A 19,476-nucleotide genomic window follows, 5' to 3' on the forward strand; every position below is an offset into this window, starting at 1 on the left:
TTTCAATTTGCTTTTCCATTAGACGTTACACATAGAAGCCACTTTCTCTGCAATTATCTTTTGCAGATCTGCAACTGTCCTATCAGACCTTAATGAAACTCGGATATATATATATATATATATATATATATATATATATATATATATATATATATATATATATATATATATATATATATGTATATATATATATATATATATATATATATATATATTTCGTATGTGTATTTCGTGTGCAAGATTCTTGATGTGGATACGTGTGTTGAAAGAAATACAATTAAACCTTGGGAGAGGCGTTATGCCGGTAATAAACACACGCACTGGTTCAGTCCTTTATTAATTTATATAGTTTTTTGTTAAATTATTTCATTGCACTTTTGCAATCTCTTCAGTAACTTGTCTCTCCACTTCCATTTATAAACTATATAAATTAATAAAGGACTGAACCAGTGCGTGTGTTTATTACCGGCATAATGCCTCTCCCAAGGTTTAATTGTATATATATATATATATATATATATCAAGAATAAGGAGAAAATGGAGAGGTAATTAATAAACTATTATTTATTAATTATAAAATGCGACAACATTCCTGACAGCTGTTTCGATTCAGTAATCTTTAGATAATTAATTTATAAAATTAAAATCATTATAAGATGAATCTCTTCAGAGGGAGTAAAGATATACCGATTAGAAATACATGTTGATGTATGTGTGCGTGTGTGTGTGTAAAAAGGTTGAATTATATTTCGTCCTTTAATTTGGAGGATTCCAAAAAAAAAAAAAATGATTTCTATTATAGATTCTTCATATTTTGCTGGTAGCTTACTGGCGTAAGTTTGCGAATATGAAAATAATACTTGTATATGGTATGTTGTGTGAATTTATGGAAAGGAATCCCATGAAACTCAACAAATTTGTTAAAAATGGAGAAGAGATGTTAGAATTTAAGAGAATTTTAATTCATGCAGATGATCGTTTCGATTAGTGACATTAATATCATGCAAATTCATGGTTGAATAGAAATAATTGAATTAAAGTAAATTATATTAATTATACATCACTGTTCTCTTTAGTGCAAGAAGTATAAACGAAAAATTATTACAATAGACTTGATAAAGGAAATAGCAGAGTATAGATATTCATATTTATCCTTATGATAAAGAAAGAAAAAACTTGAGTTTTAGTTTATACCTAACTAGACTCACATTTTTTCTTTCTTACTTCTGTTGGTACTTGGTTGTACTTCAATGCCCTTTAGTGAGCCGGTAGGGAACCTGAGTACACATTGACACAATCTAGCTATACAACGGAGAGTGAGTTGTTGTTCCTCCTTGCCTCTGTAATGACATAGCTGATCGTTGATGTGTACCAAGACATCCAGAGTAGCTTGGGACTCATCCTTTCTGGACACTTGTGTCGATGCACTCGTTGGCTAGAAGATATGTTAACTTTTTAGCAGTTGATGATCCAAATGATCTTTCCCTCAATTTCTAATAGAGAGATCTCTTGAAACTGGTCAAATTCAACCATTTTCTTTTTTATGGACAAAGCAGCCTTCAGTAAGTGTTCAGAGCCAGGGTTTGTGCTTCTTCCAGATCAAACGTAAAAGTCTTGCTAAACTCAACAACAGTAGGTAGTTTATGTAAATTCTATAAGTGGGGCCACATGGCTCAGAAGCAGAACCTGGGGAGCTTCTACCACCACTGTCACATAACATCCAACAGAAATTCTTCATTTATTCTACATCCTGTGGAGGATGTATCATAGTTACCAAATGACAATTTAGACCAACGGATATAATCTTAAGAATGAACGCTTCTCTAAAATTGATACACCGTTAAGGACAATCTCCATAGTCTGGAGATAAGAGAACAGTCGTGAACTCGCTACGTTAGTTTAAATTTTCCCTTGGTTTTTACTAAAGAATCATGCATACCATTATACAATATATGTTGCGTGTTCATTCGTGGAAATAACAAAAGAAACTAACTTTGAAATAACAGTGGGACTTTATTCCTTCGTAAAGTGGTACAGTGGATCAAGCAAGAAATATTACACATTCTATTCATCTATTGTTTGGATAATTCAACTTGGGTCGTCGTTGGTTACAAGTACTCCGTTATGTTAATTTTCCTCTGATGAAACAGCAGGAAATCAATATAACTCGCCTTGACGAAGAACTCTCACCCCTCCGCTCGTTAATAATTTGTTACACCAATTTATAGAAAAAAAGGAGGCTCCAGAGCACATACAGATTAATTGTTTGAGAATGCATTACGCGCTTTGTGATTGGACCTTCGATCCAAATCCCACGCAATACTCAACCAATCCCAACGCAAGACTCAACCAATGTTCAAAACTCACATGATAGGTAAATTGACCAATTACTATAGATTTACGTGATGTGCCTATATAAACCTAAATGTTTTCGATATACTATATTAGAAATTGGTCTTAATTGCAATTTGGTAATTATGCCACATACTCTCCAGCCAGGAATAATTTTAACAAGTCAAGAATTTATGTGGTATGTTGACATAGTTATATTTGTCTACGTTATTCAAACACATGCCATTGGCCTCTTTTAGATATTTTTCATTAAATTATGTAAATTACCTAGATCATCTCCGCGATTGTTATCGCTGTGGTTTTCGTCTCTGATTATATGGTTGGCGTTGATGCTGCCGGCGGTGATAACATATGGTGTGGGGCCGGTCACTCCACCGGTGACGATGATAATGGTTTGGTCATCGTCTGTGGTGGTGATACTAGGGTCGTCGGTTACCTTCTCTGTGTCGCTGGTCTCGGACTGGTCATCATCTCTGGCTGTGGCGATTGTACTGTATTTTTATGTATTTGTGTTTGTCCCCCCACCCGCCATTGCTTGACAACCGATGCTGGTATGTTTACGACCCCCATAACTGAGCGGTTCGGCAAAAAAGACCGATAGAATAAGTACTAGGCTTTCAAAGAATAAGTTCTGCAGTCGATTTCTTCGACTAAAACCCTTTAAGGCGGTGATCCGGCATGGCAGCTATAAGAATATGTGTGTGAGAGAGTACGTGCGCACGCACACACACACACACACAAGAACATCTGACTAATATTTTGTATTTATTATTAATATTTACTTTCTAGTTAAGTGACGCAAAAAATATAAAAATTGAAAATCTACACAAAATATTCAGGAGCAATAACAAAAATAAAGTGTTTCTTTTGTATATATAATTCTTTTTACTATTTCTCCTCGAATTAGTCATAAAACTAGAAAGAAAAAATAGCTGTTTAGCTCTATGTCACGAGTCGCCAAACAAAATAAACTATATAAAATGGACGTGGCCTTCTATATTCAAGGATCTCTTATACGAATCCAGGTAAAAAAAAAAAAAGTCACAGGAAAAAAAGAAACAGTATCCTCTCGCAAAAAAAAAAACAAAAAAGCAGGACAACGTTAGCACTGCTTCTGCGTCTTTAAAAGAAAGGTTAACTGTTGAATTCTCACTTTTTAAGGTTAATATGTCGATCAGTCTATGTAAAGGAATATGCAGAACTGATGGTAAATTAATAAGTTACGAAATCTGCAGAACCAACGGCCTACTCCTGTACCATGTTTGCTAAAAGATTTAGGTGAACTCCCTACTGACTATACTATGACAGTTGGTCCTAATCCCGAGGAGTTCTTACTCTATGATGACGGACCATATGCAAACAACTGCATTCTATTGTTTGGTACCAGCGATGGCCTCAGACTCATGGCTCCAAATATTTTCAAACAGATCTATATCATCTGTGTCCCTTTCGGTAATACTTCAGTGTACACTCTTCTTCCAAACAAGACTTGTGCCACCTACGAAGAACTCTTTCAGGCTATAGTTGGTAGTGACTGACTTTGAAGATGGTGTACTGAGAGCTGTTCTTGCAGTGTTTGGCTGCGACGTAGTGAGAGCAAAGGTTGTTTCTATTATCTTACGCAGTCTACTTGGTGTAAGGTACAGGAAATGGGTTTGAGAACACAGTATAATACCAATGCTGAATTTCGTTTGTTTTGTGACATGATTGATGCTCTGGGTTTTTTTGCCCCTAGAAAATGTTAATGAAGGTATGAGATACCTCAAAACAGTCATTCCACAAGATCCATCTGAAGCCGAGGAGTTGTTCATGTACTTCGATTGTATTTATGTTAATGGCTCCTGTCGACTGATTCAGCAGCCAGTTGCCATGTCCAGTGATGCCTGATGCCTCTGAGAATGCGTCACATTCTATCTATATTTGCCCCTCACCTATGGAATATGTATGACGCCACCATGAACTACAACATCCGTACCAACACCTGCGAAGGGTGGAATAATAAATTCTTCAACCTCGTTGGTCACTACCATCTTTCACTCTGGCGTGTCATTGAATGGTTTCAACGTAAAGAAGCGACAGTGAGCACCAATTATCCAGCAGGATGTTGTTGGTAACCCCACTCAAAGAAGAGTTTGTCAAAACTAAGTGCAGCTACAAGAACGCCTTCGCAACTTGTGTCGGCTGGAATATTCATCTTAACTATCAGCATTAAAAACATTGAATATACATGTAATGCCACGATATTATGTAAGCTGTTTTCGATTAGTACATGTCATGTACTGTCAATAAATGACTGACTTAAATATTTTCGTTTGCAAACCTTACTGTGCTTAAGATATGAACAAAACGTGATTTTTTTTTCACATACATGTAATGCTATCATATATAAATATGATGGCATTGTGACATTTTTCTGTGACTGTATTACCGGCCACCCTTTAATACAGGTCTATATGAACTTGAAAATACGTCTTGAATTCAGAGTGTGATGTGTGGGAGACTTGGCAGCTATTTCTACCAGGACGAACGATCAATGTAAGAAAACATAAAGGAATGGATTAAATTTTGACTATGATTCTAGATTGTTGTTGGCACTCCGTCGCTTACGACGTCGAGGGTTCCAGTCGATCCGATCAACGGAACAGCCTGCTCGTGAAAATTAACTTGCAAGTGGCTGAGCACTCCACAGACACGTGTACCCTTAACGTAGTTCTCAAGGATATTCAGCGTGACACAGTGTGACAAGGCTGACCCTTTGAATTACAGGCACAAAAGAAACAGGAAGTAAGAGTGAGAGAAAGTTGTGGTGGAAGAGTACAGCAGGGTTCGCCACCATCCACTGCCGGAGCCTCAAACACTCACAACGCCCGGTCTGGGAATCGAAACCGCGATCCTATGACCGCAATCCTCTGCCCTAACTACTGGGCCATTGCGCCTCCACTTGATTCTAGATAGTATCCACAAAACCAAGAAAATTAAATATGGACTAAAGAAATATATTTGGAAAGAATTGAAAAGCAACATTTATCTCCCTTACAACATTTCCAATATTGAATTAACTGTAAAATTGTGCGTGTGTATATCTTTTACTTGTTTCAGTCATTAAATTGTGGCTATGCTGGGCACTGACTTGAGGAATTTTAGTTAACCGAATCGACACCAGTTTTTATCTTTTAAAGCCTGGTAGTTATTTTATTACTTCTTTTGCCGAACCGCTAAGTTACAGGGACGTAAGCACACCAATACCGATTGTCAAGCTGTAGTGGAGAACAGACACATATGTATGTATGTATGTATGTATGTATGTATGTATGTATGACGGGCTTCGTTCAGTTTCTGTCTACCAAATCCATTCCCAAGGTTTTGGTCGGCTCGAGTCTATAGCAGAAGACACTTGTGCAAGTGTCACTGAGTGCAACTGAACTCGGAACCATGTGGCTGGGAAGAAAAACTGTTGCCAGACAGCTGGAGCATCACCTTGAAAGATTAGTCTTTTTAAAAAACCTGTTACTTATTCTATCAGTCTGTTTCTCCGAACCGTTAAGTTACGGGAGCGTAAACAAATCAACAGCGGTTGTCAAGCGCTGGTGGAGGACAAACACGTGTGTATCCACCCACCCATCTGGAATTTTCAGAAAATATTTGGTTATTTGTATTCTGTATACGGGAACTCATCCGACTATAAAAAAGAAAATTTTTTTTTATCTTCCGACTTACAAATTTTCGCATTCATTTTAAAAATCGGTTTCAAATACGGACAGTCCGAATTTTTGCTTAAATCCCAGAAATGCAGAAAAGTTTTCTGAAAATTCCCAAAAATAAGAAAGTTAAAAGGCGTTATATGGCAGAATTCGACCAAAGGGAAAATTTAAAACAAATGTCATCTTTAAAAAAATTTCGAAAGTAAAAAAAAAACAAAATACTTTAAAGTACTTTTGTTGAATCGTTATAAACTCAATTATCTACAACAGTCAAGGAGAAATTGCGACCCGCAGCATTTTCTGAATGGTATGCCTTACGAAAAATTACTTTGAAAAATAATTAGGAATATTTTTAATAGTGAGGCCCACCTGATGATGAGCTTATATATCATGCAGCAGGCTTCTCGAAAAATGTTGCCCATGCATAATCTACAACGTGCGTAAATCCAAATATTTTATTACTACACTATTTAGTTTGCTGCGGATCTATTTTATATAGGAACTAGTTTAACCAGCACCGTAGTTACTCAAACCGAATGTGATATATTTGTAGAAACTCTATTTATTTAAAAAAGGTATTGTTATTATTTTAATATTAATCAATTATTTACTGAAGTTGATAAATGCTTTTATTTCCATTATTATGCCTTATTTATCTTTTGTTTTTTTTTTTAATATTAGTTGTATTTTTGTTGAAGGGCATATAATGTTATTGACTAAATTCTCTTAGTAAACTTTATCGTATTTGTCCTTTACAACATCTCTTTTAGTTTACTGTAGATACAAACCGAAGAATAGTTTTAACAGCTGGTATTTACTTATGTCATTAATAACAGTCTTCGCACGATTTAATTTTTTCTTAATTTAACGTATAGCTGTTATCGTTTTCAGTTGGAGCAGTCAAATCACACATGTTACCACCTTAACGACCATATAGCAGTAGTTCTTGCTGCGGGTCGTTGAACGTATAGATGTAATTTATTATGGCATAACTACAGAGTTGTAGTTATGCCATTATTATGTTGAACTTGTACTGGCCCGCTAAATGGCCACACAGCTTGTTTTCCGTCTTAAAAAAGCAGGAAGGATACTTTACATAATGTAGGTCTAGATACAATATTCCTGAGAAAAAGAAGGGATAATTATGGATAAAATGCCTTTCATCATTGGTTTGCTTAACCGAAGTTGGTCAAGGAAACTTTAAATCTTATATATTTAATATTAACGATTAGCGATAGAAAAATTATGTAAAGGTAATTTTTTAAAAAAAAGAGCTTACGACAAGTTTAATTAGCTGAGATGTTTAATAAGCCTGAAAAGTCAACTACTCTCACCGGCTTTAAATATCGGATCCACGTTTTTGTTTCTAAAAATTTCGATGAAGTGATTTTATTGTCGTTTTGCACGTTGCTTTTAATTCTCTAAGGAATTTTTGTCAGCTGAATGCATGCATTGTCTCACTGAATCAACTCACTATATGACACTATCGTATCGATAGTGTAAACCTGTCTTGAAGTTTGACGAAAGTGGAATGAGAAAACACCGAACGAATTTGGTTGCATTCACATCATAACATCCAAATTAATTTTGTTGCTAAACTGACGAGTCGTGTATACATTCCAAAACTATAGTTCATTTAATTTATCGTATACCTTTTAAAATTGACTATATTTATTTTGTCACTCATTAAAGCATGTTGAAATAAATGCTACACGAATGTGATGTGCCAAAACGCAGTTAGGTCTTCTTATAAATCTGAGGTCTTGTATCATAATTAATTTAGAAGAGCTTATGAATTAAATGGTGAAACTTCGGAGAAACGAAACTGTGATTACTGTTCACTTAACGTCGTGAGTACCTTAAGAAAGTATCAATACTAATTAATCACCCTTTACAGATCCAAGGGAAACAACTTTTCTGAAATTAGCTGTCGCATTAAAAAAATTTTTTAGTCTATGTATTTAGTTAAAAAGCAAAAGTCGGTCTGAGTTCATAATGTTGTTTACTAAATGAAAGTACATTTTATGAATCTCTCTTTGCTAAACATAGGGATCATGCAGGACTAAGATCTAGAGAACTGTGTTTTCAGAGTGGTTGAAAGAGGCACATTAGTTGAGTTCCATGTAGAACTGAGACCATCATATTCTTGATTATTAATCCAACATCCATTGCTGTCATATCCAACTTCACTGTCAGTAGTTGTATGCATAGAACTATCAAGTTTGTAGACATGGCATTATAAACTGTGGCTATCACAAACTCGAACAGTAAAAGTAAATGTGTTGTATTCTTTCATGTAAGTACTGTATATGCAATGAAAATATAAATATGAAGATTTTTTTTTTGAAAAAGATATTAAAGTTTAACTCTAGTTAAACTCCCTGGCACCAAAACAAAAAAAAAATAAATAAAAGTGTAATAGGTGTAAAAAAAAAATGTGTAGTAAACGAATCTGAAAACCAAAATTTTTTCATCAATGGATTATATATATTAATGATTGTGTGGGTAGTGGTAGTGGGGAAGTCTCCTACTGTTAATTATTTGAAATCTTTCTGTAAGGAAGGTGTTGGTTTCTAACAAAGCTCCATTAATGGAATGTAGATAACAAAAACAAATTCACGTTTTGAACTTGAGAATTCTTTAATATTTTTACGGTACTACTAAAGCAGCGCGGACCCGAACGCGCAGTCGCGCGTCCTCGCTAGCTAGTCTTGAGTGGTCGATCCTAACCCTAACCCTAACCCTGTCCCTAACCCTATCCCTAACCCGCGTGTGCAAATGAATACGTGTTTAGGGTTAGGGTTAGGATCAACCACTCACGACTAGCTAGCGCGGACGCGCGACTGCGCGTTCGGGTCCGCGCTGCTTTAGTAGTACCATTTTTACTGCTTCTCTTACAGGTTGTATTTGTAATGTGTGAGCTTGCTGGTTGAGTTCTTTTCCTGAAAATCCCAGCCTACCTAGATTGTCACTTAGACATTTACTCACAAAATCAAATGTACCAGTTATTATTGGTGTAAATGAATTTATAATCTAGGTATGGAAGCTGAAGGTTTTGAGGCAGTTGTCAAAAGTTATCCTCTTTCTCATTGACTTCTGAAAAGATATTCACTTCAATAAAGGCTGCTGACTTTTGTGCTGGTACATACATTTTCTTGTCTGTCCCTATAAACAATATCTAGCCTGTTATGTTTGCGCTTTGATGGGAATGCTCCTCTGATCTCCCTTGTATTGATTATCTATTTAATAACATATTTATCTATATTTATTCTCAGACAGTCTTTGTTTTTGATGGCATTTTATATTGTTTTAGTAATAATGCTGTGTTGCATTCGGAGCTAGTGCCTTGATGACGTGTATCTATATGTATGTAAGTGTGTATGTATGTATATATATATATATATATGTATGTATCTATGCTATAATGGAGAAAGCTACTTATTAATTAGGTATGTAACAATTACTAAAAGTACTAAAAGCAATTATCAAAGGGTTGACCATCTGGAAATATTTGTATAAATTCTTGTTCTAAGAAATTTCCTATAATTTCAATTTCTCAAGTTTCTTGAATTTTTTAAACTCCAGTTTCTCGCAAATTTAAATATTCTATTCATTCAGTGTGGAGTATACCATTCTCATTTGCAAAGTCTCTCACTTTCACTTTTAAGTTTTCATTCGCTATTTGGAAAACTATCAGTTTATTCTATTAATATATACGTTATTTATTATTCTATTAATCTATACGTAATTTATTATTTATTGAATGAAAAGTTCTAAAATACCCATATAATTTTTGAACGCAGGATAGCTGTGAAAAGAGCCTAGAAAGTTAGGTAATTACTATCAGAAGACAGAGGAAAAAAAAAGTGACCAACAAGTACCTGAAACTTGCACCTTATTCACAGTTTTCAAACACTCTGTACCACTAAGCCAATATATACACAAACAAGTTGTACGAGCAACTTCAACAGTGACACACATAGATACACATTCACACAAATGAAAGGCAATTAATGTGTGTGTGTGTGTGTGTGTGTGGTTGCTGTTCACTGAGAAAACTTCATGCTGCATTACTTTTGCAAAGTTTTGTCACTGAACAGGTCGTGGTTCTAAAGTGAAGGGAATATTTTGACACAAATGAAATTTTAATGTTGAAGTGAAACTGGTACTACTTAAATACAGAGGTCCCTTATACCTGGCACTCCGTCGCTTACGACGTCGAGGGTTCCAGTTGATCCGATCAACGGAACAGCCTGCTCGTGAAATTAACGTGCAAGTGGCTGAGCACTCCACAGACACATGTACCCTTAACGTAGTTCTCGGGGATATTCAGCGTGACACAGTGTGACAAGGCTGGCCCTTTGAAATGCAGGTACAAGAGAGGTCCCTTAACGGTACTAAAATACAGAGGTACTGCTTAAAGGCGAAAGTAAAGAATATGTACACCTGGTATTTAGGGCTAGGGTTTTTGTTACCCTAAGAATGGGTGGTGTGCATATTCTTTATCTCTGCCCTACTTAAATACAGGTGTTACGTACAAAACATTTTAAATGTACGCTGTGTGGACATGTAATGACACTCTAACCCTAAAAGTAGTCCTAACCTTAACCCTAAAAACTAACCTTCCCCTTCATATCGTTATGTAGATGCATTGGGACCTCTGTATTTAAGTAGTGCACAGGAGCTAGTCAGATGGCACTGGCAACGACCACGCTTGAATGGTGCTTTTTATGTGCTACCAGCATGGGAACCAGTCAGGTGGAACTGGCAACGACCTTGCTCGAATGGTGCTTTTTACATGCCACTGGCACGGGTGCCAGTCAGGTGGTACTGGTATCAACCACGACAGTGACTTCACTTGACTCAAGCACTTGAGCACAGTTTATTGCCCTATGATTGAAGGGTACTCTTAAATGGACCAGTTATGCTGCACTGGCTTACGCCATGGTTACGGTATCACTTGGCTTGCCAGGTCTTCTCAAGCACAGCATATCTCCAAAGGTCTTGGTCACTTGTCAATGCCTCTGTGAGGCCCAACGTTCGAAGATCGTGCTTCACCACCTCATCCAAGGTCTTCTTGGGTCTACCTCTTCCACAGGTACCCTCTATTGCTAGGGTGTGACACTTTTTCACACAGCTGTCCTTATCCGTACGCAACGCATGACCATACCAGCGCAGTCGTCTTGCACACCACATCTGATGCTTCTTATGTCCAACTTTTCTCTCAGGACACTTACACTCTGTCATGTATGCCCATTGACATTACACATCCAGTGGAGCATACTAGTTTCATTTCTTGCCAACTTACACATGTTCTCAGCAGTCACAGCCCATGTTTCACTGCCATGTAGCATGGCTGTTTGCACATATGCCTCATACAGTCTACCTTTTACTCTGAGCAAGAGGCCCTTTGTCACCAGCAGAGGTATGAGTTCTTTGAATTTTGCCCAGGCTATTCTTATTTTAGCAGCTACACTTTCAGAGCACCCCCCCCCCCCCTTGGCCACCTAGGTAATGGAAGCTATCAACTACTTCTAGTTTTTGCCCTCAGCATGTGACAGAAGCTGTTTTCTACACATTTTCAGTGTTTATTGCCCCTGAGCATTTGCTATGCACAAAATCTATCTTCCCAGTTAGCCTTCCTTTGATATTGCTGCACCTCTTATGTGTCCATAGCTTACATCAAGAAAACAATATTTTAATTTCTAAACAGAAATAATTGGGGGCTGGGAGTGGGGTTGCAAAAAAATTCATAATTTCTCAAATGTTCTATTTTATAACATATAAATGTATTTATGGGGGAAAAAATATTGAAAAACATCAATACATACAAGGTGGGTTGTCTTTGGATATGCTAGAAACAACAGTCAAATTGCCCTTAAATCACTCACTTTTCCCACAGAAAATATTAACAATTTTTAAAAAAATTTTAACAATTTAAAAAAAGTTTAAAATTAAAAATGCTCTTCCCATGGTTTTGAAGTGCAAAAAAAAAAAATTGTCAAAATAGGTCTGGAGTGGGATGATGAGGGATGGAGTGTGAAAAAAAAAGTGTTTACAAAATATTTTTCAGACATGAAAATCCCTGAAAAAATTTTCCCCACAAATTTCTTTATAATTGTAATCTATGCTGTTTGAAAGGGATTTGTACAAATTTTTATAAGAAGATACCCATCTTCCTGAAAGTTATGAGGGGAAAAAAGTCAGATTGTGTGAATTTTTCAAAACTACTCTCTCCACCCCATCAGAAAAATTCTTTCTCATAAATCCCTATATACTCTGAAGCCGCATTCAAACGGTATTTGTAGAAAATTTTGTTAAAAAGTATCCATTTTTCTGGATGTCATGAGGCAACAAAGTCGGGGGTGTATACATCTGTAGTGATGCCCTTTTATTTATATGGTGTTTTTCATTTCATGTTTATTTCATTCATTGTTTGCAATGTTCTCTCTCCCTGACACATACTGCAAAGCTTACAGAGGGGCTGCTGAACTGAAATCTCTATTGCTTTGCAAGGAAGGTAAAACTTGACAAACTGCTTCTCCCTCTGTTGTTGGACTACTTTGATGTTTGTTTTAAAAAGAGAGATTATGACTGTGATAAAACAATGAAATTAATACTTACTAAGCAAGTGAGCACTATTATACAAAAAAATAAATGTAAAATATAAAATTATTTGAATTGGGAATCAAATATGAAAATATTATAAAGAAGCTAGCAGAAAACTGCCTGGAGAGTGGCCTTTCTGCTAGTGTGTGTGTGTGTGTATGTATTTCCAATCATTGATGCTGGAAATGGCACAAAAATCAATTGCTTCCGATTTGTTCATGAAAATATTTATAGTAAAGAGAAAGTATTTTGTAAATATTAATGCCTCAGCACTTAATCCCTTCCCCTATTCCCATAGGATAAATATTCCAAACAGCATAGAAAAGGGCCTAATTTTGAAAGGTTTATTGAAAGCTCTTTTCTACTCCATTCATTCAAAAATGAAGTGGAGGAGAGAAGATATAGAGCTTCAGATAAATTCTTTACAAGTGGGGCCATTTTATATTCTTGTTTGGGGTTATTTATTCAGTGAGTGTGTTAGGGAAAAGGTATCACTTTCACAGACATTTTTGTAAACCTGCTTGCTTGCCCGTCACTCGGCAATGTGCATTTAGTGTATTTCTTGCTATACTATGATGGAATTCATCTAGTGCAGTTGCAGAGTGATTGGTAACTGAGTGGAGAAAGTGTGTGTGTGTGGGGGGGGGGGGGGAGAGATTCCTTTGGTTCTGTTTCAGCAAGGAGATGACAATCTCTGAAGTGCTGGTGCCACAATTAAATGTATCCAGTACACACTGTAAAGTGGTTGGTAACTCAGTGGATAATAAGTAGGATGAGGGAGAGCCTTTAATCTTGTTCTACTGAAAACTTATCAACCTCTTTAATATGATAATAAAATGCACCCAGTACACTCTGTACAGCAGTTGGTAATAAGAAGAGGATCAGCCATGGTCACCATCAAAAATGAAATATAAGGGCACCAGAGTATGAGGGTAGTAACTCCTGATAAGAACTGATTCTATCTCATCCAACTCATGCTAGCATGGAAAATGGATGTAAAAATGGTTGTGTGAATGAATTCCAGTGAACATTAGAGGTTTGTAGGTACATGGTACTCCATTATGCAAACACAATATACTATGAAGTATACTAAATGTTTTTATAAGTCAGTACCACGTCCCACTGCTTGTTACATTATTTTTAAGGTTGTTTCTACAGATATTCTATAGAAACTATATAGAATGTGGTACTGATTTATATGGCATATACACTCATTACCCACCCTTATCTTCGATCTCATTGCTTGTTTACATCTGACGTCTTGATACGAAATGTTGCAGCAAAAATCAGTGCTGGCTATGGTTTCTATAGAATATCTGTAGAAACAACCTTGAAAAGAATTCCAGTGAGTCCAATATATAAAATGTATGTATGTCATCATTTAAAGTCCATTCTCCATGCTGGCATGGTTTGGACTGTATATGTGTATGTGTGTGCAATATATATTTTTATTATATGGAGTGGTTGTGTGGTAAGTAGCTTGCTTACGAACCACATGGTTCCGGGTTCAGTCCCACTGCGTGGCACCTTGGGCAAGTGTCTTCTACTATAACCTCGGGCCAACCAAAGCCTTGTGAGTGGATTTGGTAGACGGAAACTGAAAGAAGCCTGTCGTATATATGTATATATATATATATATATATATATGTGTGTGTGCGTTTGTGTGTCTGTTTGTCCCCCCACCATCGCTTGACAACCGATGCTGGTGTGTTTACGTCCCCGTAACTTAGCAGTTTGACAAAAGAGACCGATAGAATAAGTACTAGGCTTACAAAAGAATAAGTCCTGGGGTCGATTTGCTCGACTAAAGGCGGTGCTCCTCAATGCTGAATCACTACTTGACCTAATGAAGAAATTTCAAGTGTGGAAGTAAGGCCCGGAATCTAGGGGCCTTAAAGTTAATTTAGCAAAAACGAAAGTCCTACTAATTAGGAAAACAGACAAATCACACTTACACTCAAGGAGATGCCCTGCTTGATATGTAAGAAGGGTGATGGTTGAAACTCCATACATTGTACATAGTGCAAGCTTTGGACACCTGAGAGGTGTAGCAGCATCACAGGAAGGTTAACAGAGAGAACAGTCTTTGTGTGTGGCAAGTATGATGATGGTGTGTGTATGTGTGTGTGTGCATTTGTGTTAGTCCTCCTCCACTGCTTGGCAACTAGTGTTGCATTGTTTATGTCCCTGTATCTTGCAGTTCAGCAAAAAGAGTGACAGAATAAGTACCAGGTTTAAGAATAAAATAAGTACTGGGATTATTCATTTGACTAAACCGCTCAGGGCCCCAGCATGGCCATGGCCTTATGACTGAAACAAGATAAAAGATATAGGTGCAGGCGTGGTTGTGTGGTATGAAGTTTGCTTCCCAACCACATGGTCCCATGTTCAGTCTCACTGCATGGCATTTTCAGCCAGTGTCTTCTACTATAACCTTGGGCTGACCACAGCCTTAAGTGAATTTGGTAGATGGAAACTGGAAAAAGCCCACTGTATAAATGTATATATATATTTCTTTGTGTGTGTGTCTTTGTGCCCTCTGTTTGTCCCCCACCACCAATTGACAACTGGTGTTGTGTGTTTACATTCCTGTAACTTAGCGGTTCAGGAAAAGAGACTAATAGAATTAATACTAGGCTTAAAAATGTCCTGGGGTTGATTCGTTCAACTAAAACAACCCTTCAAGGTGGTACCCAAGCATGGTCACAGTCATGGGACTGAAATGAGTAAAAAATAAAAGATATTAAAGATATTAAAGTTTAAGTAAATACTTTAGTTAAATTTATATTTGGCTTGGGAATACTATATCATTTGACAGCTTGAACACTAAATTTATATGTTTCTTGTAATTAAATTAACTATGATTTGATTTTTCAAAGTATTATGTTTTTGATATATGGTATGTGTTTTGTTATGTTGAAACATTTCTTAATCATTTAAATGCATGTCTTAGTTCCCTGGGAGTTTGAAACTAAAATAAATTTTCTTCATTTCTTTCTATCCTATTTATTATTATTTATCATCATACAATTTTTTTGTGTTGTTTTTACTGATGTAACTAACCTGTTTTTCAGTACTTTTCTATTTTAGACAATCTTTGACAATGCTAGTATTTGTAAAATCAACACTATCACACATACACTTTATATTGGAGATAGCAAAGTCTTTTTGTTTTTTTTTCAAACTGCAATGAGATCTTCATCTCACAAGTTACTTGGTGATCCCATTGGTGTTGATGCCACATAAAAAACACTAGTGCTGGTGCTACATAAAAAGCACCAGTGCTGGTGCCACATAAAAAGCACCCAGTATACACTGTTAAACTGATGGTGTTAAGGAGAGTGTCCAGCTGTAGAAACCATATCAAAGCAGACAATGGGGCCTGGCACAGCTCTCCAGCTTCCCAGCTCCTGTCAAATTACCTAACCCATGCCAGCATGGAAGAGGAACATTAACTGGATGATGATGATGATTGACAACTAGCTGATTTTAATCCTCAATATTTTTTCTTACAAAAGAAAAATGTCCATCTTTTATCTTTTACTTGTTTCAGTCATTGGACTGTGGCCATGCTGGAGCACTGCCTTGAATTTTAGTTGAACTAATTGACCCCAGTACTTATTTTCTTTGTAAGCTTGGTACTTATTCTATCAGTCTCTTTTGCCTAACTGCTAAGTACGGGGACAAACAGACACAAAGATACACACACACAGCCATGACTACAAAAATTATTTCCCACATGTTGTGGTGTTTCATATACTGAAACATGTAACCTACATTTTTATGGAGCAGGGAGGATGTAACCCACCCCTCTCATAATTTTCACTATATGAAATGTTTATAGTATTCCAAACTCTGAAACACTTGTAATTTGCATTTAAAGTAAAATTAAATCCATTTTAAAAAAAATTCTGTTCTTCCCATACCTTTGGAACAGCAACTACCCACTTAAATGGTTTTGTTTTTTTTTACTTTTGTCGTTTTTTGTCATTTTATTCTATTCCACATTCTGAAGCAATTGTAATTCATATTTAAAGAAAAGAGAAGTCTTACTCCTACTTCTTGCTTTCATCGTACCTTTCACAGTTTTAAAATAGTCAAACATTACAAGTGGATGTGTGGAAAAACAAAATTATAATTTTGAAAGAAGTATCTATAAAACGATAATTTGAATTGTTCAAAATGTAGAAAAGAATTTTTTTTAATTGAAGAAAAGTATTGCGGGAACAAAAATATCTTGTTTTCCTCCCTGTCTATCATATCAACAGTCTGTCCTAACTAAAACAATATACAGGCATACTTCACCCTACATCGTTAATTGGTTCCAGGAAACACAACTTGAGTCGAGAAATTACTTAAGTCGAATTAACTTGTCTCTTGGCTAGGCTGAATTTATTTGTCTCTAGGTTAAACTGATAACAACCATTCTCAGTTCCGTACTTTATTTATGAATGCATTTTCAATAATACATGGTTAATAAAAACCTATTTTAAGCTTACAAACAAATAATTTTTATTCTTTAATACACTACAGTAAAAAAGAGAAGTAATCTAAATTTATGAATACAATTTGGCGGTGTTTACTGTACATTGGAGACACTTTATTAATGAATGCGGTTTGCAATAAGACATGGTAAAATGAAAGCCATTTTTAAGCTTAAAAAACAAATTCAGTAATTATTATTATTTTGCAATAGTAAAAAGAAAACTAAATTATTTTAAATTTAGCAGTTGTAGATAGAATTTGGTGATTTACATCGCGGATGTAGATGGCTGTGGATTGTCAACATCAACAGCTGACTCTGGCTGTTCTTGTTTGATGCGCTTAAAAAATTGATTGAGAGTTCTTTGAACTGTCTTCTTTTCCTCAAGGATTACATTATAAGGAGCAAAAGCTTTGTGACAAGCTCCCATAATCTTGCATTGAGCCTTTGGATCCATATCCTCGAACATAGAAAGACCTTTTTTGAAATATGCAAATGCTTGCTGCATTTTCTTAATGGTAAAGTGACTTCTTCTTCTTTTTTATTTTGCTGCTCATGAAGCTCTATCAAATCCTTGTTCATCAGGGGCTGCTTGTCTTTTTCAAATAAATCTCTGAAATCCTCCTCCTCCAAATCCATTTCCAGTTCTTTGCTCATAGTCACCACCTTTTTGTTGATGTCAACATTATCAAATCCCTTAATATCATTCATGAATTGCAGGCATAGCTTCTTCCGTACACCATTCATAGCCATGCTCTGTACATCATTCCATGCCGCTGCTATGTTCTGTACAGTCTTGTAAATATCGTATCGCTTCCAAAAGTCACGAAGTGTGATGGACTCGTCAAGATCAGTTGCAGCTATTGCTTGCTGTAGCATACGCTTCATATAGTAACATTTGAAGATAACAATTATTCCCTGATTCATTGGCTGCAGAAGCGACGTGGTGTTCAGAAGGAGGTATACAACGGTAACGTTGGGGTCAAAATCTATGATGTTTTGCAGTACTTCTCTGCTGCTGGGATAAAATGATTGAAGAACCAATCTTCGAAAACAACAACAGTAACCCATGCTTTTGAATTAGCCATCCATATAACAGGGAGAGATGCCGTGGGTATGTTCTTCAGGGCACTGGGATTGTGTGTGTGATACACAAACAATGATTTTAACTTGAAATCTCCTGCACAATTACTTCCCAACATAATGGTTATACTTTCTTTTGAGACCTTGTAGCCTGGAGTAGTTTTCTCCTCCTTGGAAATGAATGAACAGTCTAGCAATATTTTCCAATACAATCCAGTTTTGTCAAATCTGTTTGGGAAGAAACTCATTTTCTTCAATGATTTTCTTTAATGCATTAGAAAATTCCGCTGCTGTTTGATCGTCAGCTAATGCACTTTCACCTTGCTTCTTAATGGAGTGATAACTTCACTCCTGAAATCTCATGAACCATCCTTGACTTGCCTTGAACTCTACATCTTTCTCATCTGGATATTTTTTCTTCAGGTCCTCAAAGGCAACACTTTCTTGTGAATGATTTCTTGACTAATAGTAGCACACTGATGATTCAGCCTAACAATCCAAACAGAAAGACTTCCCATTTCTTTAAGGATTTTGCCTCTTTTCTTGTTGATGACAGTGTTCTTCATCCCTGGGGCTTCAGATTTGATATGTACTAAAATCTTGTCCTTATTATGTACAATTGTTGATACAGCTGTCTGACTCATCCAAAAGAATGTGCAATTACTACCACTTTTTCACCTTTTTCATGACGTTTTATAATAGCCAGTTTATCTTCCAGCGTTATAGCATGACGCTTAGCACTTTCACTATGAATTTTCTTAGGAGCCATGGGGGCAAAAAATAAAGTTACAAATTGATGAGAATGAGAAAGTAGCTGATAAACAGACGTAAACAAATCTGAATTCAAAACAATTGCGGGAATCACGAATGATAACTACGCCTAATGTTAGATATTGGAACTGCAGTGCAATATGAGCTCCAAAAGACTGATAAATAAGAAAACACAGCTGATTTCATGATTTCATTCACTAAGCTACACTATTTTATGGTGTGTATCTTAATATTTACTGTACATATTTTAATATGATTTTATATGCTTTTATTCTTATTTATTGTAAAGTAACATGATTTTATGTGCTTTTAATAGTTTTCTATTCCAATATATGTGGCAGACAGACGTAAAGTTGAGTAAAATGACTTGACTTGATTTTTATTTTTCCATATATTATTTTTGAAAACCGACGGATAATCGAGAATGACTTAAATCGAAACAACTTAAGCTGAGGTATGCCTGTATTTCTGTTTGTT

At 36.0% G+C, this 19,476-nt stretch overlaps 1 protein-coding gene across 2 annotated transcripts in view; it reads left to right on the top strand.

Moving 5' to 3' along the window:
- Window positions 1-2,416: 2,416 nt before the first annotated feature.
- LOC106876011 (uncharacterized) overlaps window positions 2,417-19,476 on the top strand; it is a 43,981-nt gene continuing 26,921 nt past the window's right edge. The window contains exon 1 of one of the 2 annotated variants that reach the window (XM_014924379.3): window positions 2,417-2,530. The gene's annotated coding sequence lies outside the window, so the exon portion shown is untranslated. Of the gene's footprint in view, window positions 2,531-4,700; window positions 6,629-19,476 lie in introns of those variants that run through there. The other variant, XM_014924378.3, reaches the window with a different exon arrangement.

The sequence above is a fragment of the Octopus bimaculoides genome, chromosome 3, assembly GCF_046866305.1.
Source record: "Octopus bimaculoides isolate indiv1 chromosome 3, ASM4686630v1, whole genome shotgun sequence".
NCBI classification, from domain to species: domain Eukaryota; kingdom Metazoa; phylum Mollusca; class Cephalopoda; order Octopoda; family Octopodidae; genus Octopus; species Octopus bimaculoides.